At 39.8% G+C, this 13,473-nt stretch overlaps 1 non-coding gene across 1 annotated transcript; it reads right to left on the reverse strand.

The window, feature by feature from the left end:
• Nucleotides 1–6,583: 6,583 nt before the first annotated feature.
• LOC141644991 (small nucleolar RNA R71) lies at nucleotides 6,584–6,690 on the reverse strand. Its single transcript, XR_012544589.1, has one exon. It is a non-coding gene; the product is annotated as a small nucleolar RNA R71 (small nucleolar RNA).
• Nucleotides 6,691–13,473: the final 6,783 nt, after the last annotated feature.

A 13,473-nucleotide genomic window follows, 5' to 3' on the forward strand; every position in this document is an offset into this window, starting at 1 on the left:
AGACGATCTCCATAGCTGCGAAAATTTTAGCATGAATGAATATGATTTACTCGACCACTTCAATTATCATGACATGGCTCAAACGCTATTCCATATATATACTTGATAACATGTGAAACATTCATATATGTTCATAGAAAGGCAACTTAATACATGCCATCACCAACCTTCAACATTATTAGCAAACCTTTCAATTAAACTATTCAGACGGTCTCTACAGCTGTAACGATTTTGACACATTCATCAACAATTAACATCACCATTACTATATTAAAAGTTTAACTATTGCATATACATTCATATCCAACACAAAATCTCAATTATAGAAAACGAATTTCAATTTGGGGCACTTTTAAGACGGAGTTTTAAGGTAAGTTTCAAGGTGAAAATCACAAAATCCAACTTCCAACATGTTATATGCAACATATAGTACTCAATTTCATCATCCAACATGTAGAAAACAACCAAAATCAATTTTGATTTTGCAAACCCTAGGAAAATTCGACCCCAATTTTGCAATTTCTATTCTATTTTCAACACAATTAACATCAACAATTATAAAAGGGAAGCATGTGAATCATATTACAACAATTACAAGCAATTTTTCGTCCATATGAATCGAAATTTCAGATTATTCTATCATTCTAATAGATTCAAAGTGATAAAAGACATGTAAATAGGGAAGAAATCCATACCTTTATCAAATAGGAAGTGAGAGAACGTAATTAAACAAAGGAAACAACCCAAATTAATCACCACAACCACAAAGATAGGAGAGTTTTGAGAGATTTAGAAGCTTAGGGTTTCGAATAAGGAAGAAAGAATAAGAAGAATGAGAAAGAATAAGGGTTTTAAGAAACCCGTAAAAGTCACTGTACTGTAGCCTACTCATCGAGTGCCTAGGGTACACGATCGAGTGCCCTCTACTCGATCGAGTAGGTGCTATTTCGTCGAGTATCTGCAGAAAATTCCCACATTTCGACGTCATAGCTTCCTAACTAGATCGAGTGAGGTCTACTCGGTCTAGTAAGCACTCGTACTCGGTCAAGTAAGGTTGAGTACTCGGTCAGAATTATAAGACTAACTGAGGATTCCTGCAAAACAATATCACGTGCCGATTCCAAACCAAGTTCGGAAATCGTCCCTGGTTATCGTACTCACTCATATATCACATTACTACTCAAATATATCACACCGTCTCATCAGATAAGAGTCATATCACATTACGCTACAACAAACTTCACACAACACGGTTTACCTGTTTCTGAGTCATCCATACATGCAATTATGTCATTGTATCATGTCTAAACTCGTATTACCACATTGCTAGCAATTTATACTTACGTTAATTAAAACATATAATTAACGATGAATTTTCCACATATCATCCAAGTGTATTACTATCATGCTCAAGTTTCAACATAAACAAATTATTCTACACAAATTAATCACCACACAGCGGAAACTTTCAATCATTAAGCATTGCATATACCCATTACTAGTTACCAATTCTCGTATTATAACTCAACACTCCTTTAACTATCATCAATAACTACGGTAGGACTTATAAACTCATATAGGTTCACCATCACTAACAACTTGAAGTAAACACCAACACGACTACTTTTTCATATTACAGCATACACTTCTACACTTATCACGCATTACTATTAAATAAAACCCTTTTACGTTTCTCATTATCATCACATATACTCACTAATTCTACCAAACTTCACTATATACGATCCAAATGCAACTATCATGCCTATGTCAACATCAACAAAGACTCAACCACAGACAGTTCCAACGTAATCCACATACACGTTATGCACATACTCATGGACTCCACATTCCCATAACCAGTGACTGGCTTAAGTACAATGGGGCCAGGATTTTGAAATGAGGGCGCCTACTCACCCTAAATCTAGCATCGGCTGGGGCTCCCATTACACATACACCAGGTTCATTTTATTAGACTCACTACGTTCATTAGGTTCATTTGTTACAGGTTCCAAAATCGTCGCTCTGATACCACTTTGTAACAGCCCCATATTCCGAGGAGCCTTAACTAGGCCTTCCTTAGCATATAAGGGCGTTACCATCTCGGTTGCCCGAGGTAAGTAATTATCAAAACTCGATAAAAGAACAATTATGGTTACATTTACAAGCGTTACAACCAACTAACAAAATAAAGATACAACTCATCAACTACACACTATCTCTACCAGTACTCGTGACGACTCAGTCCCGCCAGGACTCCAGCTATCAACCACATCAACACCTGCTAAGACTGACTGCTCACCATAAGGGATCACGGCAGACACATAAACAAACAAGACAACCACACAAGGTTAGTCACTGAGGCAAGACTCAACATAAACCAACAACAATTGCCAACACAATACAAACACAACCAAACACACACAATCACACCCACTCCAATCAATCTCCGTCACCGACGTCCCGGACAGCCACCGCCATGGGGGACCGCAGCCGTTCCCACCTAAGTCCCTCTCATCATACTGAGCGATAACCCTGTCCCATTAATGTGCATATCCCCTCCCGTGGCGGGTTCCACGGAGGGCAAAACTAGGGCGTGAGCCACTTCCGCAAGTGACTCCACTCAGCCGAGGACGCACCTCGAGAACCAGAGACAAACAATCACAGACAGCTTCAATACAACAACAACCAACAAACTGTATACACCAACCAATTACCGCATATACGCTGCCACACAACACAACCACAACACAACAACCGACACACTAGACCATCCACAGAAACTGAGTAGGCGAACTTACCTTTAAGCGACTGCAACGATTCCATGCCCACATACGCCAGACCCAGCAATCAAGCAACACCTATACACACAATAAAATCATTTATTACTACCATTCTAATCCCAACTGAAACCCCAAGACACAGATGATGATGACGACATACCTACATAAGGAAAACTTGGCAAAGGATCGATACCCGACTCAAGTTACGCACTCCTAAGGCATAAGGACCTTCAAAGGCTTCCATGGAGGACATATGGTGAAGGGAAGAGGAAAGGGCGACATCTAGGTTTAGGAGAAAGAGGCGGAAATGATTTGCGGATTTAACAAAACACGATTATAAACCTTCGCTAAAAAGATGCTACTCGATCGAGTGGCCCACCAACTCGATGGAGTGGCCCCTACTCGATCGAGTATCCAAGCTACTCGATCGAGTAGCCTCTACTCTATCGAGTACCACTCCTAACTCACAACATAAGATAACTCTGGTACGCACTTCTAAGGACTATCACTGCTCCCAAGGTCGGTCAAAGCTGGTCAACGGGTCTCTAAAAAGGGCGGGTATTACACACCGACAGTCGGCCCACCGGCCAGTCGCACCTGATGACATTTTCACCTTTAATTACTTACAGCGTATTCCTAGCCGGCAAGGCACCGGCAGCCGGCCCACCGGCTGGGACCACCTTTTCCGCAAAATGACCTTGTTTGTAATTTCCACCCTAATTATTGCGTAACCTATAAATACCTCCTCCCTTAATCATTTGTACACACAACCCTAGATCTGAAACATTCCATTAATTTATGCAATCTTTCCTTACTCAAAGCACTAATCTTTCCTTAATCAATATTAATTATTTAGTAAAATTAGCTTAGTAATAGTTATTATCAATTGTTTACATTTGTTTGTTGGGTTGTATTTTTGAGATATAGAAGAATATCTTCCTTAATTCAATCAAAGTAGCAATCTTTCCTTATTGTTGGTATAATTCTCATCTTTATTTATATTGTTTATTCAATAGTTTACATTTCCTTTTGATATTTAGTAATTGTTCATCTTTACAAAATGTCTGTTGCTATGTTTGTTTGTTTTTACTCATTTGTTTACATTTGCTTTGGAACCATGTGTGAGTAGTCTCCCACTAGGGTTTAGGGGGAACCTAAGTGGGGGTTTATGTTAATCAAATGGGTTGTTAACATGTGTTTTTTGGTGGCTATATTAGTGTTCATAATCATGCATTGAAGGTTGTTGAATTATGTGTATGAAAGTTCATACTTTTCTACAAAATTTGCTTAGCTTCCTTATGAATGAGAGTTTATGTGGTTGCTTGATAGCATGTTTATGATGAGATAGGATGCTTAATTATGATTCTGTGTCCATCTTAAGATGCGGTTAAGAAATTAACTCGCTTTCTTCACTAATATTTACCCAGAAACCATTTGACACCCTTTGTTGACCAGCCTTGCTTAGGGGAACCCGACTACCCTAATTCTTAAATCAATCGTTTACACATCTAGTTAACTACTTGCTCTAGTTTAAATTTAGTTGTTAGTCTTAAGCAAATCCCCATCTTTACTAGACTTAACATAGACTTAACCAAATTATCGTGTAAGCCCCCGTCATCCTTGAGACCGACACCCTAATTATACTACTTAATTTGGGTTTATTATAAATTGTTTTTGATAGTAGAAATGACGACCAAAACATCTACTCATCAAATGGCACTGTTGCCGGATATGGCATTAGGCTATACTTAGTTTGTTACAAGTCTTAGCTCTAGTTTTAACTCACTTGCTAGTTTGCTTTAGTAGTTGTGTGCGTCATTTTAGAGTGTGTGATTTTTGCCCTCCCCTAGTGTGTAAAAACACTAGGAGACTAACGGTTTGTCGAGTGCATGCTTAGGAGGAACCATCAAGCTTTGCTCTTCAATCCCGACCCCGAGAGGCTCTTTCGAACCATAAGGACAATGACTCTTGATAGAGTTAGGAACCCTCCTCAAGCAAACATAGACCAACCAAACTCACTCATTCTACCAATCATTGAAACCATAACCCAACTATAACCAAACGACACAATTGAGACTCCAATAGAAAATGTTGGAATATGTGTCCTCCGACAATAATGCGATCACAACTGTTGATCATGATGATCAGATGTTTAAGTCTGATTATAATGAATACAATTGGGAAGTAATATTTACTGTCAACTGGTCCACACATATCGGTAATGATTGGCTGACTAGAGTTTGACATTACTGTCGTGCGACGGTGGTGATCAGTTGATCCCCTAGGTCATACCTAAAGGGCAACACTCTTAATTGATCAATTAATTGATCGTATAACGTTAGGAGTCAATTAAATTATTTAAAATTGACGGACGATTTTGGAAGTAATGTTTACGTATCTCATTGAAATTTGATTAAATGAGATACGGTCTAAGTAATCGAATTGTTTCATTACTCAGATGAAATCATTGTTTAAGGAAACAATTGAAATTGAATGAATTATTATAAATACAAGTTATTGTGATTTATAATTGGTAAAATATTGTGGTACAAGTAATTATGAATTACTAGGTCGATTTTTGTATATGACGTATTTTTATTAATACGTTGATTTTTAGTATGTTAAAAATACATAACAAATTTATGTAACATATGACATGTGACATAAGACAAATTGACATTTTGACAAAGATAATATGGAGTCCATATTATCTATGTATGCCGAAATTAAGAGGAGAATTAGGATAATATTGTGTTGATTATATTAGTGGAGAACATGATCATTATCTAAAGACTAGCCATGCAAAAACCTATTTGTCATTGTGAAGAACAACTAGTGCATGCATTGGCTCCCTCTTCTCCCTCTTCCACCCGGTTTTACACAAAGAAAAGTAAAGGGTTTTGCCTTATATTTATCATATTCAATACATAACATATTATGGTATTGGTATTATTCATTCATCATCTAAAATAAGAATTTTAGAAAGATAAAATACTTTCCTCTTCCTTCTTCTCTTAACCGGTTTTAGGAGAACAAAACCAAATTTTTGGGTCAATTTTATCACTAAATTAATATTGTTCTAGTATACATAATCTTAATTTTATTAAGAGTGTGCCTTGGGTATTATACTTTGGGAGAGATCCTATACTTGGATCTTAGTTCTTCCATTGAGGAAAGCACAAGAACAAGAGAGAAGGAGATCTCTCTTGTGCCCAAATAAACCAATATTCCAATGTAAGATAAAGATTTCTTCTTTACATTAATTATAGTTTGCATGCATAAGATCACCATTTAATTTTATGACAAATTAACATAAAACATATATGAATATGTTGAGTATATAGATCTACTTTTCTTTCAGAAAACCCATTCACAACGTTCAAATTCCAACTCTACCTCAATCACCACCCCCTCAAATACCAAATCCACCACCTCCAATGGTTTTACGAGACCATAATCGCCCTAACCATAATGATGCTTGTAACCCAATTAATTTCGGCACCTTGGCTCCCAACAACTTTGAGATGCACCCCGCCCAAGTGGGGTCGATTGAAAAAGACTTGTTCGGAGGACACATTGAAGAAGATGCTCATGCTCATCTAAGAAAGTTCAAGAACAAAGTTGCTATGATGAAAAAGAACGAGGTATCCGAAGATACACTAAGGATTATGTTGTTCCCATTCTCCTTGACGGGTAAGACGGCCCGATGGTTGAATGTTCACCCTCCCGACACATTCACAACATGGGATGCCTTAGCCAAGGCATTCATGGCCAAGTACTATCCATCATCCAAGACCGCCATGCTTCGAAATAAAATCCACACTTTCCAACAAGAGGATGGAGAATCCATGGGTGAAGCATGAGATATATATCAAGACCTTATCGCTAGTTGCCCTCACCATGGGATTCTGGAGTGGTATGTCACCCAAAACTTCTTCCAAACCTTGTTGCCTAGAACTAAAGAAATGTTGAATGCCTCCGCAGGAGGGGGATTTGACCATTTGGGTGATGAGGAAGGGACGACACTAATTAAGAAGATGGTGGACTCGGAGGCCAACTATGGATCAAGGGGAAATATGCTTAGGAGGAATGGCCGATATCCTAAGGAGAACTCTTCTAGTGCAAATGCCGAGACAAATGCCAAGCTTGATCTTCTCACCAAGCAACTTGAAAAATTGCAAGGGAATCAAGTTCATCAAGCTACCACCTCACATGGTACATCCATGGATAAGGTAGTCCAAGTTTCACCTTGTGAGCTATGCAGGGGAAATGATCACACTTTTGACATGTGTGCCAATAACTATAATATGGGGTATGAGTAGAATGTCTAAGATGTTAATGCCTCCCAAAGCTATAAAAACAATACAAGACCACCACGACCACCTTACAACAATCCCAATGTCTATAACACAAACACCAACTTCTATCATCCGGGATTGAAGAACCACCCCAACTTTAGCTACAAGAGCACCAATGTTCAAAACCCACAACATCTTCAACCACAAGCCCCAAATATCAATCCACCCGGGTTATCTCAACCTAGAGGTGGATATCCTAATCAAAGGAACACCGGAAACCAAAACCAAAACTTTGGGAACCAACCTTAAGGGTACCAAGATTTTAGAGGCAATCAAAACACCCAAGGGTTCTATCAAGAGAACCAAATGAACCAAGCTAATCAAGGATTTGGGCAAGGGTTTGCTCAAGGCTTTCAAGATCAAGGTCAAGGACCAAACTTCAACAACAATGGCCCTAGAGGGAATTATCAAGGGGGACAAGGTCCCAACACCCGAAATGATTATGGGTTCCCTTTACCCATAGCCAACTAACCTTATCAAGAACCCCTAGGTGACCCCTCCCAAAATGAACTTATGAGGGTGGTGAAGAACATGCAAATTCAACCAAGCCAAGATTTGGCTAATTTCATGAAGGCTACTCAACAAGAAAATGCTAACCAAAGACTTGCTCAACAAAAGGAAATGAGGGAAATGGAGGCCCGATTGGCTTCTCATGCTCTTCCTAACCCTCATAGGCCACCCGGTGGCTTGTTAGCTCAAGGGCAAAGCTCCAAGGACGCTTCAACTAAACACCAAGTACATAAGGTGGTCTTGAGAAGTGGAATAGAGCTTGAAGATCCCTATAAGCATCTTGAGATAGAAGTTGACGCGGATCCCAAGAGAAAGACGACGGAAATGAATGATGGAAGGGAAATACCACCGATGACACCATCGGATCGGATGAGTGGAGCTAAGAAAGGGAAGAAAACATGTGAAGAACCTTCAAGCGGGAAAATACAAGTGGAAAGGAAAGTTGACGGTTTGGTTGAGGATTTACTTTATGAAGAAGAAAGAGGTGAAGATTCTACCGAAGAGGTGCTCCTACAACCCACTACTAAGGTAACAAAGAATGCAAATCCCCCAAAGGTACTTTTTGATTCTCGACTTGTTTCTCATATTCCTTACCCCTCAAGAGCCATAAAGAGTAGGGAAAACTTCAAGTATGCCAAGCTTTGTGACATGCTTGAGAAACTTGTAGTAATCTTACCCTTTACGGAAGTGATCTTGAATATGCCAACTTACTCAAAAATTTTAAAGGATATCTTGACTAAGAAAAGAGTTTTGGTTGACCAAGAAATAGTGACAATGGAACAAGCATGTAGTGCTCATATCCTTAACAAGATGCCCACTAAACTTAGTGACCCGAGAAGCTTTTCAATTCCTTGTATAGTTGGTGGTGTTCCTATATCAAGAGCTCTTTGTGACTTGGGAGCAAGTGTGAGTGTTATTCCTCTAAAAGTTGCAAAGAAAATTGGCATTCATAGTCTTGCTCCTACTACCATGACCCTCCAATTGGCGGATAGGTCCGTTAAGCGTCCTTTGGGGGGGTACTTGAAGACATACCCGTCAAAGTTGGGAAGTATTTAATCCCGGCCGACTTTGTTGTCCTTGACATCCCGGAGGATAGCCACACCCCATTGTCCTAGGTAGGCCATTCTTGGCTACCGGAGGAGTGCTTATTGATGTGAGAAATGGGTGGCTAAGCTTCCATATTGAAGGTGATAATGTCGAGTTTAATCTTCCAAATTTGATGAAAGGACCCAAAGTTGAAAGAGTAAGTACTATTGAAGTGATTGATGAAGTAGTTGATGCGGTGGCTCGAGAAGAGTCGGAGATAGAAGAGGTCTTCTAAATCTCCCTACTTCATGAGGAAATGAAAGAAGACCATGAGGTCGATGATGAACTTTTGAAGAAGGTGAAGGGACTTCTCCCTCCAAAGGTACAACTCAAACCTCTACCTCCCTCACTCAGTTATGCCTTTCTTGGTGAGAGGGAGTTTTATCCCGTGATAATCAATGCCAACCTTAGTGAGGCTCAAGAAGAAAAACTTTTGAAAGTCTTGAAAGCTCACAAAAGCTCACTAGGGTATAGCATTGATGATATCAAGGGACTAAGTCCAAACTTGTGCATGCATAGGATCGTTTTAGAGGAGGGAGTCAACCTAAGGTTGATGGCCTACGGCGAATAAACCCCAAGATGGTCTAGGTTGTGAAAAATGAGGTTTTAAAATTGCTTGAAGCGGGGATTATTTACCAAATCACCGATAGTAAGTGGGTGAGTCCTGTCCATGTATTACCCAAGAAAGGTGGGGTGACTATGGTGGAATAAGAGGATGGGACTCACATACCTACTCGGCCAGTGACCGGGTGGCGGATGTGCATTGATTATAGAAAGTTAAATGCTGCCACCCTCAAAGACCATTTCCCTATCCCCTTTATCGATCAAATGTTGGAAAGGCTTGCGAGGCATGCTTATTATTGCTTTCTTGATGGTTACTCCGGATTTTTCCAAATACCAATCCATCCGTAGGACCAATAGAAAACAACTTTTACATGCCCCATTGGAGTTTATGCCTATCGGATAATGCCAATTGGGTTGTGTAATGCACCCGACATCTTTCAAAGGTATATGATGGCAATTTTCTCGGACTTCCTTGAGAAGAGCATGGAAGTCTTCATGGATGACTTTAGTGTCCGTGGAGACTTCTTTGACCATGGGCTTGCTAATTTGAGTAATGTGTTAAAGAGATGTGAAGAGGACAATCTAGTTTTGAATTGGGAAAAATGCCATTTTATGGTTGAAGAAGGGATTGTGCTCGGTAACATTATCTCCAAGAGACGAATTGAGGTTGATGGAGCCAAAGTGGCGGTCATATAAAACTTATCACCTCCCTTAAATGTGAAGGGGGTGAGGAGTTTTCTTGGCCATGCCGGCTTTTATAGGCGTTTCATGAAAGATTTTTCCAAGATTGCAAAACCATTAACCTCACTTCTTCTCAAGGATGTGCCTTTTGTGTTGGATGATGTTTTTCTTGAGTCATTCATTGGTTGAAGCAAGCTTTGGTCCCGTTTCCTATAATTGGGGCACCGGATTGGAACCTCCCATTTGAAATTATGTGTGATGCATCGGATTTTGCGGTGGGCACGGTTTTAGGCCAAGTAGTTGACAAAAAGCACCATGTCATCTACTACACTAGCAAAAATCTTGACCAAGCCCAATGCAACTATTCAACCATGGAGAAGGAGATGTTGGCCATAGTTCATGCCATTTAGAAATTCCGGCAATATTTGGTTGGCTCCAAGGTGGTGGTGTATACCGATCACACCGCTTTGAGGCAATTCATGGTAAATAAGGATGCCAAGCTAAGGCTCTTGAGATGGGTTTTATTACTTCAATAGTTTGACTTGGAAATCAAGAACAAGGCGGGAACCGAGAATGTTGTGGCCGACCACTTATCTCGGTTAACCATTGAAGACCACGGAATTCAAGATGAAGGTGGGCCGATTAATGAATGGCTAAGGGAAGATAGTCTTATGGAAGTTAGCACCAATACTCCATGGTTCGCGGATCTTGCTAACTATTTGGTAAATGGCTTTATTCCGGATGACTTTGAACCAAGAGAGAAGAGAAAGTTAAGGCATGATGCCAAGCGATATTTTTGGAATGATTCCCACTTATTCTATAAGTGTGGGGATGGGATATTCCGGAGGTGTGTGTCTAGAGAGGAGGGCATGGAAATTGTTGATAGAGTACACAATTCGGCCTATGGAGGACACTTGGCCACTTCAAGAACCATTGCCAAGATCCTCCAAGGCGGATTTTATTGGCCCTCCATGTTCAAGGACATTCACTACTTGGTAAAATTGTGTGATGCGGGTCAACGCACCGGTAATATCGGAAAGGGGAATGAGATGCCCCTCACAAACATATTGGAGATTGAGTTCTTTGATTGTTGGGGTATAGACTTTATGGGACCATTTCCCAACTCTTGTGGAAACGAGTACATATTGGTGGCGGTGGACTACGTGTCCAAATGGATTGAAGCGGCAGCCTCACCTACCAATGATAGTAAGGTCGTTATGAAACTCTTCAAAGGAACAATTTTTCCAAGTTTCGGGACCTTGAGAGTGGTTATAAGTGATGGTAGATCCCACTTCCGCAAGAGCACCTTCAAGGGATTGTTAGAGTCACACGGAGTGCGGCATAAAACAGCCCTTGCCTACCACCCTCAAACTAGTGGACAAGTGGAGGTTTCTAACTGCCAAATCAAAGCTATCTTGGAAAAGGTGACTAGCAAGAGCCGGAAGGATTGGTCCCAAAAGCTCCCGGATGTATTATAGGCATTGACAACGGCTTACAAAACACCTCTTGGCACCACACCCTATAAGCTTGTGTATGGCAAGGCATGTCATTTGCCCTTTGAGCTAGAGAACAAGGCTTAGGTGGCCCTCAAAGAAATGAATTTTGACTTTGATGCCGCTGGAGAAGTTCAATTTCTCCAAATGAATGAGCTAGAAGAATTGAGGTTGGAGGCTTATGAGAGCTCCAAAATTTACAAGGATCAAACGAAGAAATGGGATAATGCCAAAATCATGAAGAAAGATATAAGTGTGGGAGTGTGGACACGGGGGCCACGGGGGCGCTTGGGAAACAAGCATTTGCATTTTGTGGAGTCGCCACCAATTTATTGTGGAAAATTGGAAACCGTTCGAATACCTCGTGTCATGTCAAGACACAAAGTAGTTACATGAACACCAAGAACTCGTTACCCTTAGCATTCTATGTCTAGAATGACTCTCGTGGATGCCAATGAACACGGATGTTCACAGATATCTGGAGTAAGGGGTGAGGGTACGTATTAGGAAGCTCTTTTGATCGAACACCTAATCCCGCCCGCCTCGATAGCGGCCTCTACTAATGATTAGGGAAAATTGTCTATACTTGATATATCGTCGATTATATGCATGCAATGCAACATCCAAGTTTTAATCCTAGCATGTGAAGATTTAACTAAGTTGATGAACACGTAATTTAGCATACAATTGGGTCAAAGTAGGAATTTAAGATCAATTACATGTGAAGCATACAAATGATACAAGAAATACAATAATGAAATTACAATAAAGAAAAATACAATAATTACATTGGATTCAATTGATTTATGTCGAAAATACTTCCAAAACGGATAATTTGAGAAAGAACAAAATAAACAAATTAACGAACAGGAATTAGGGTGATAATACGAATAATAGTAGATTAATACGTAAGCTAATTAAACTAGGTCAAGGAAGAATGGAAGTTCAGAGACAGAAATCATCCTGGAATAGGCGCAGCAGAGCTGCGCCCTCTGGAAGAGGCGCAGCAGATGCTGCGTCTGTTCCAAGGGTGAGTTCCTGGCTGTGAAGCCGGAACTGCAAATCGTTAATATTAACTGGTGAATTTAAGGATTAATTATGATATTCGACTCGGATGAAAGTGATTTAACAGATTAATTACATGCAAATGAGTCATAAAAGCAATAAAACATGGATGAGACGAACGTGAACGAATTAATTACATGAACGGAAGATTGATTAGTGACATTGGTGAAATAAATAGGTTAAACACGATGAATTAATGACGAATATGATAAATAACAGATGGAAATATAACAAAGATCGAATTCCAGAAACTCAATATGAAAGAATCGAATCTCTACAATCCGGATTGATTTTAATGACGAAAACCCGCAAATATTGGATTACTTGGGATTTAAGTCAGGATTAACGATGAATTATACGCATTAATGATGATAAACAATATACATGTGAAATTATTGTGATTGTATGTCAAAGAATTGAACAACAAACGAAAACAAATTACGAAAGACGAATTGACAGAGGACGAAGGAAGAAGAAAGGAAGCAGGAACTGCGACAGCCTCACGAAGAGGCGCAGCAGGTGCTACGTCCCTTCGAAGAGGCGTAGCAGTTGCTGCGTCCTTTCTCGACGGTCATCTTCTGGTAATCCATAAAAAGGGTTTTAAAGCATGGTTTTATAAATCGGTTTTAAGAAGTAATTTCGACATAAACCTTACATTAATGATACAAAAAGTAAATAACAATAATAAAAGAGAGATTTACACCCTCAGACTTACATGTTTGACGAAACGAGATGAACTAAGTTTATGATTAGTGATGCTCGACTCGAATGTAACGAAAGTTCCCTCGTAAGAGGAAAACGATTAAGATTAATTAAGTTGATGATTGTGGAGTTGGTCAAATTGGTCGGTCATGCAAACGAGGCTGGTACTTAGAAGGATCTGAGCTTACGTGGTCGAATATTCAAGCACGTAGATGCCAAAAAGTAAGAACG

The sequence above is a fragment of the Silene latifolia genome, chromosome 2 (assembly GCF_048544455.1).
Source record: "Silene latifolia isolate original U9 population chromosome 2, ASM4854445v1, whole genome shotgun sequence".
NCBI lineage: Eukaryota > Viridiplantae > Streptophyta > Magnoliopsida > Caryophyllales > Caryophyllaceae > Silene > Silene latifolia.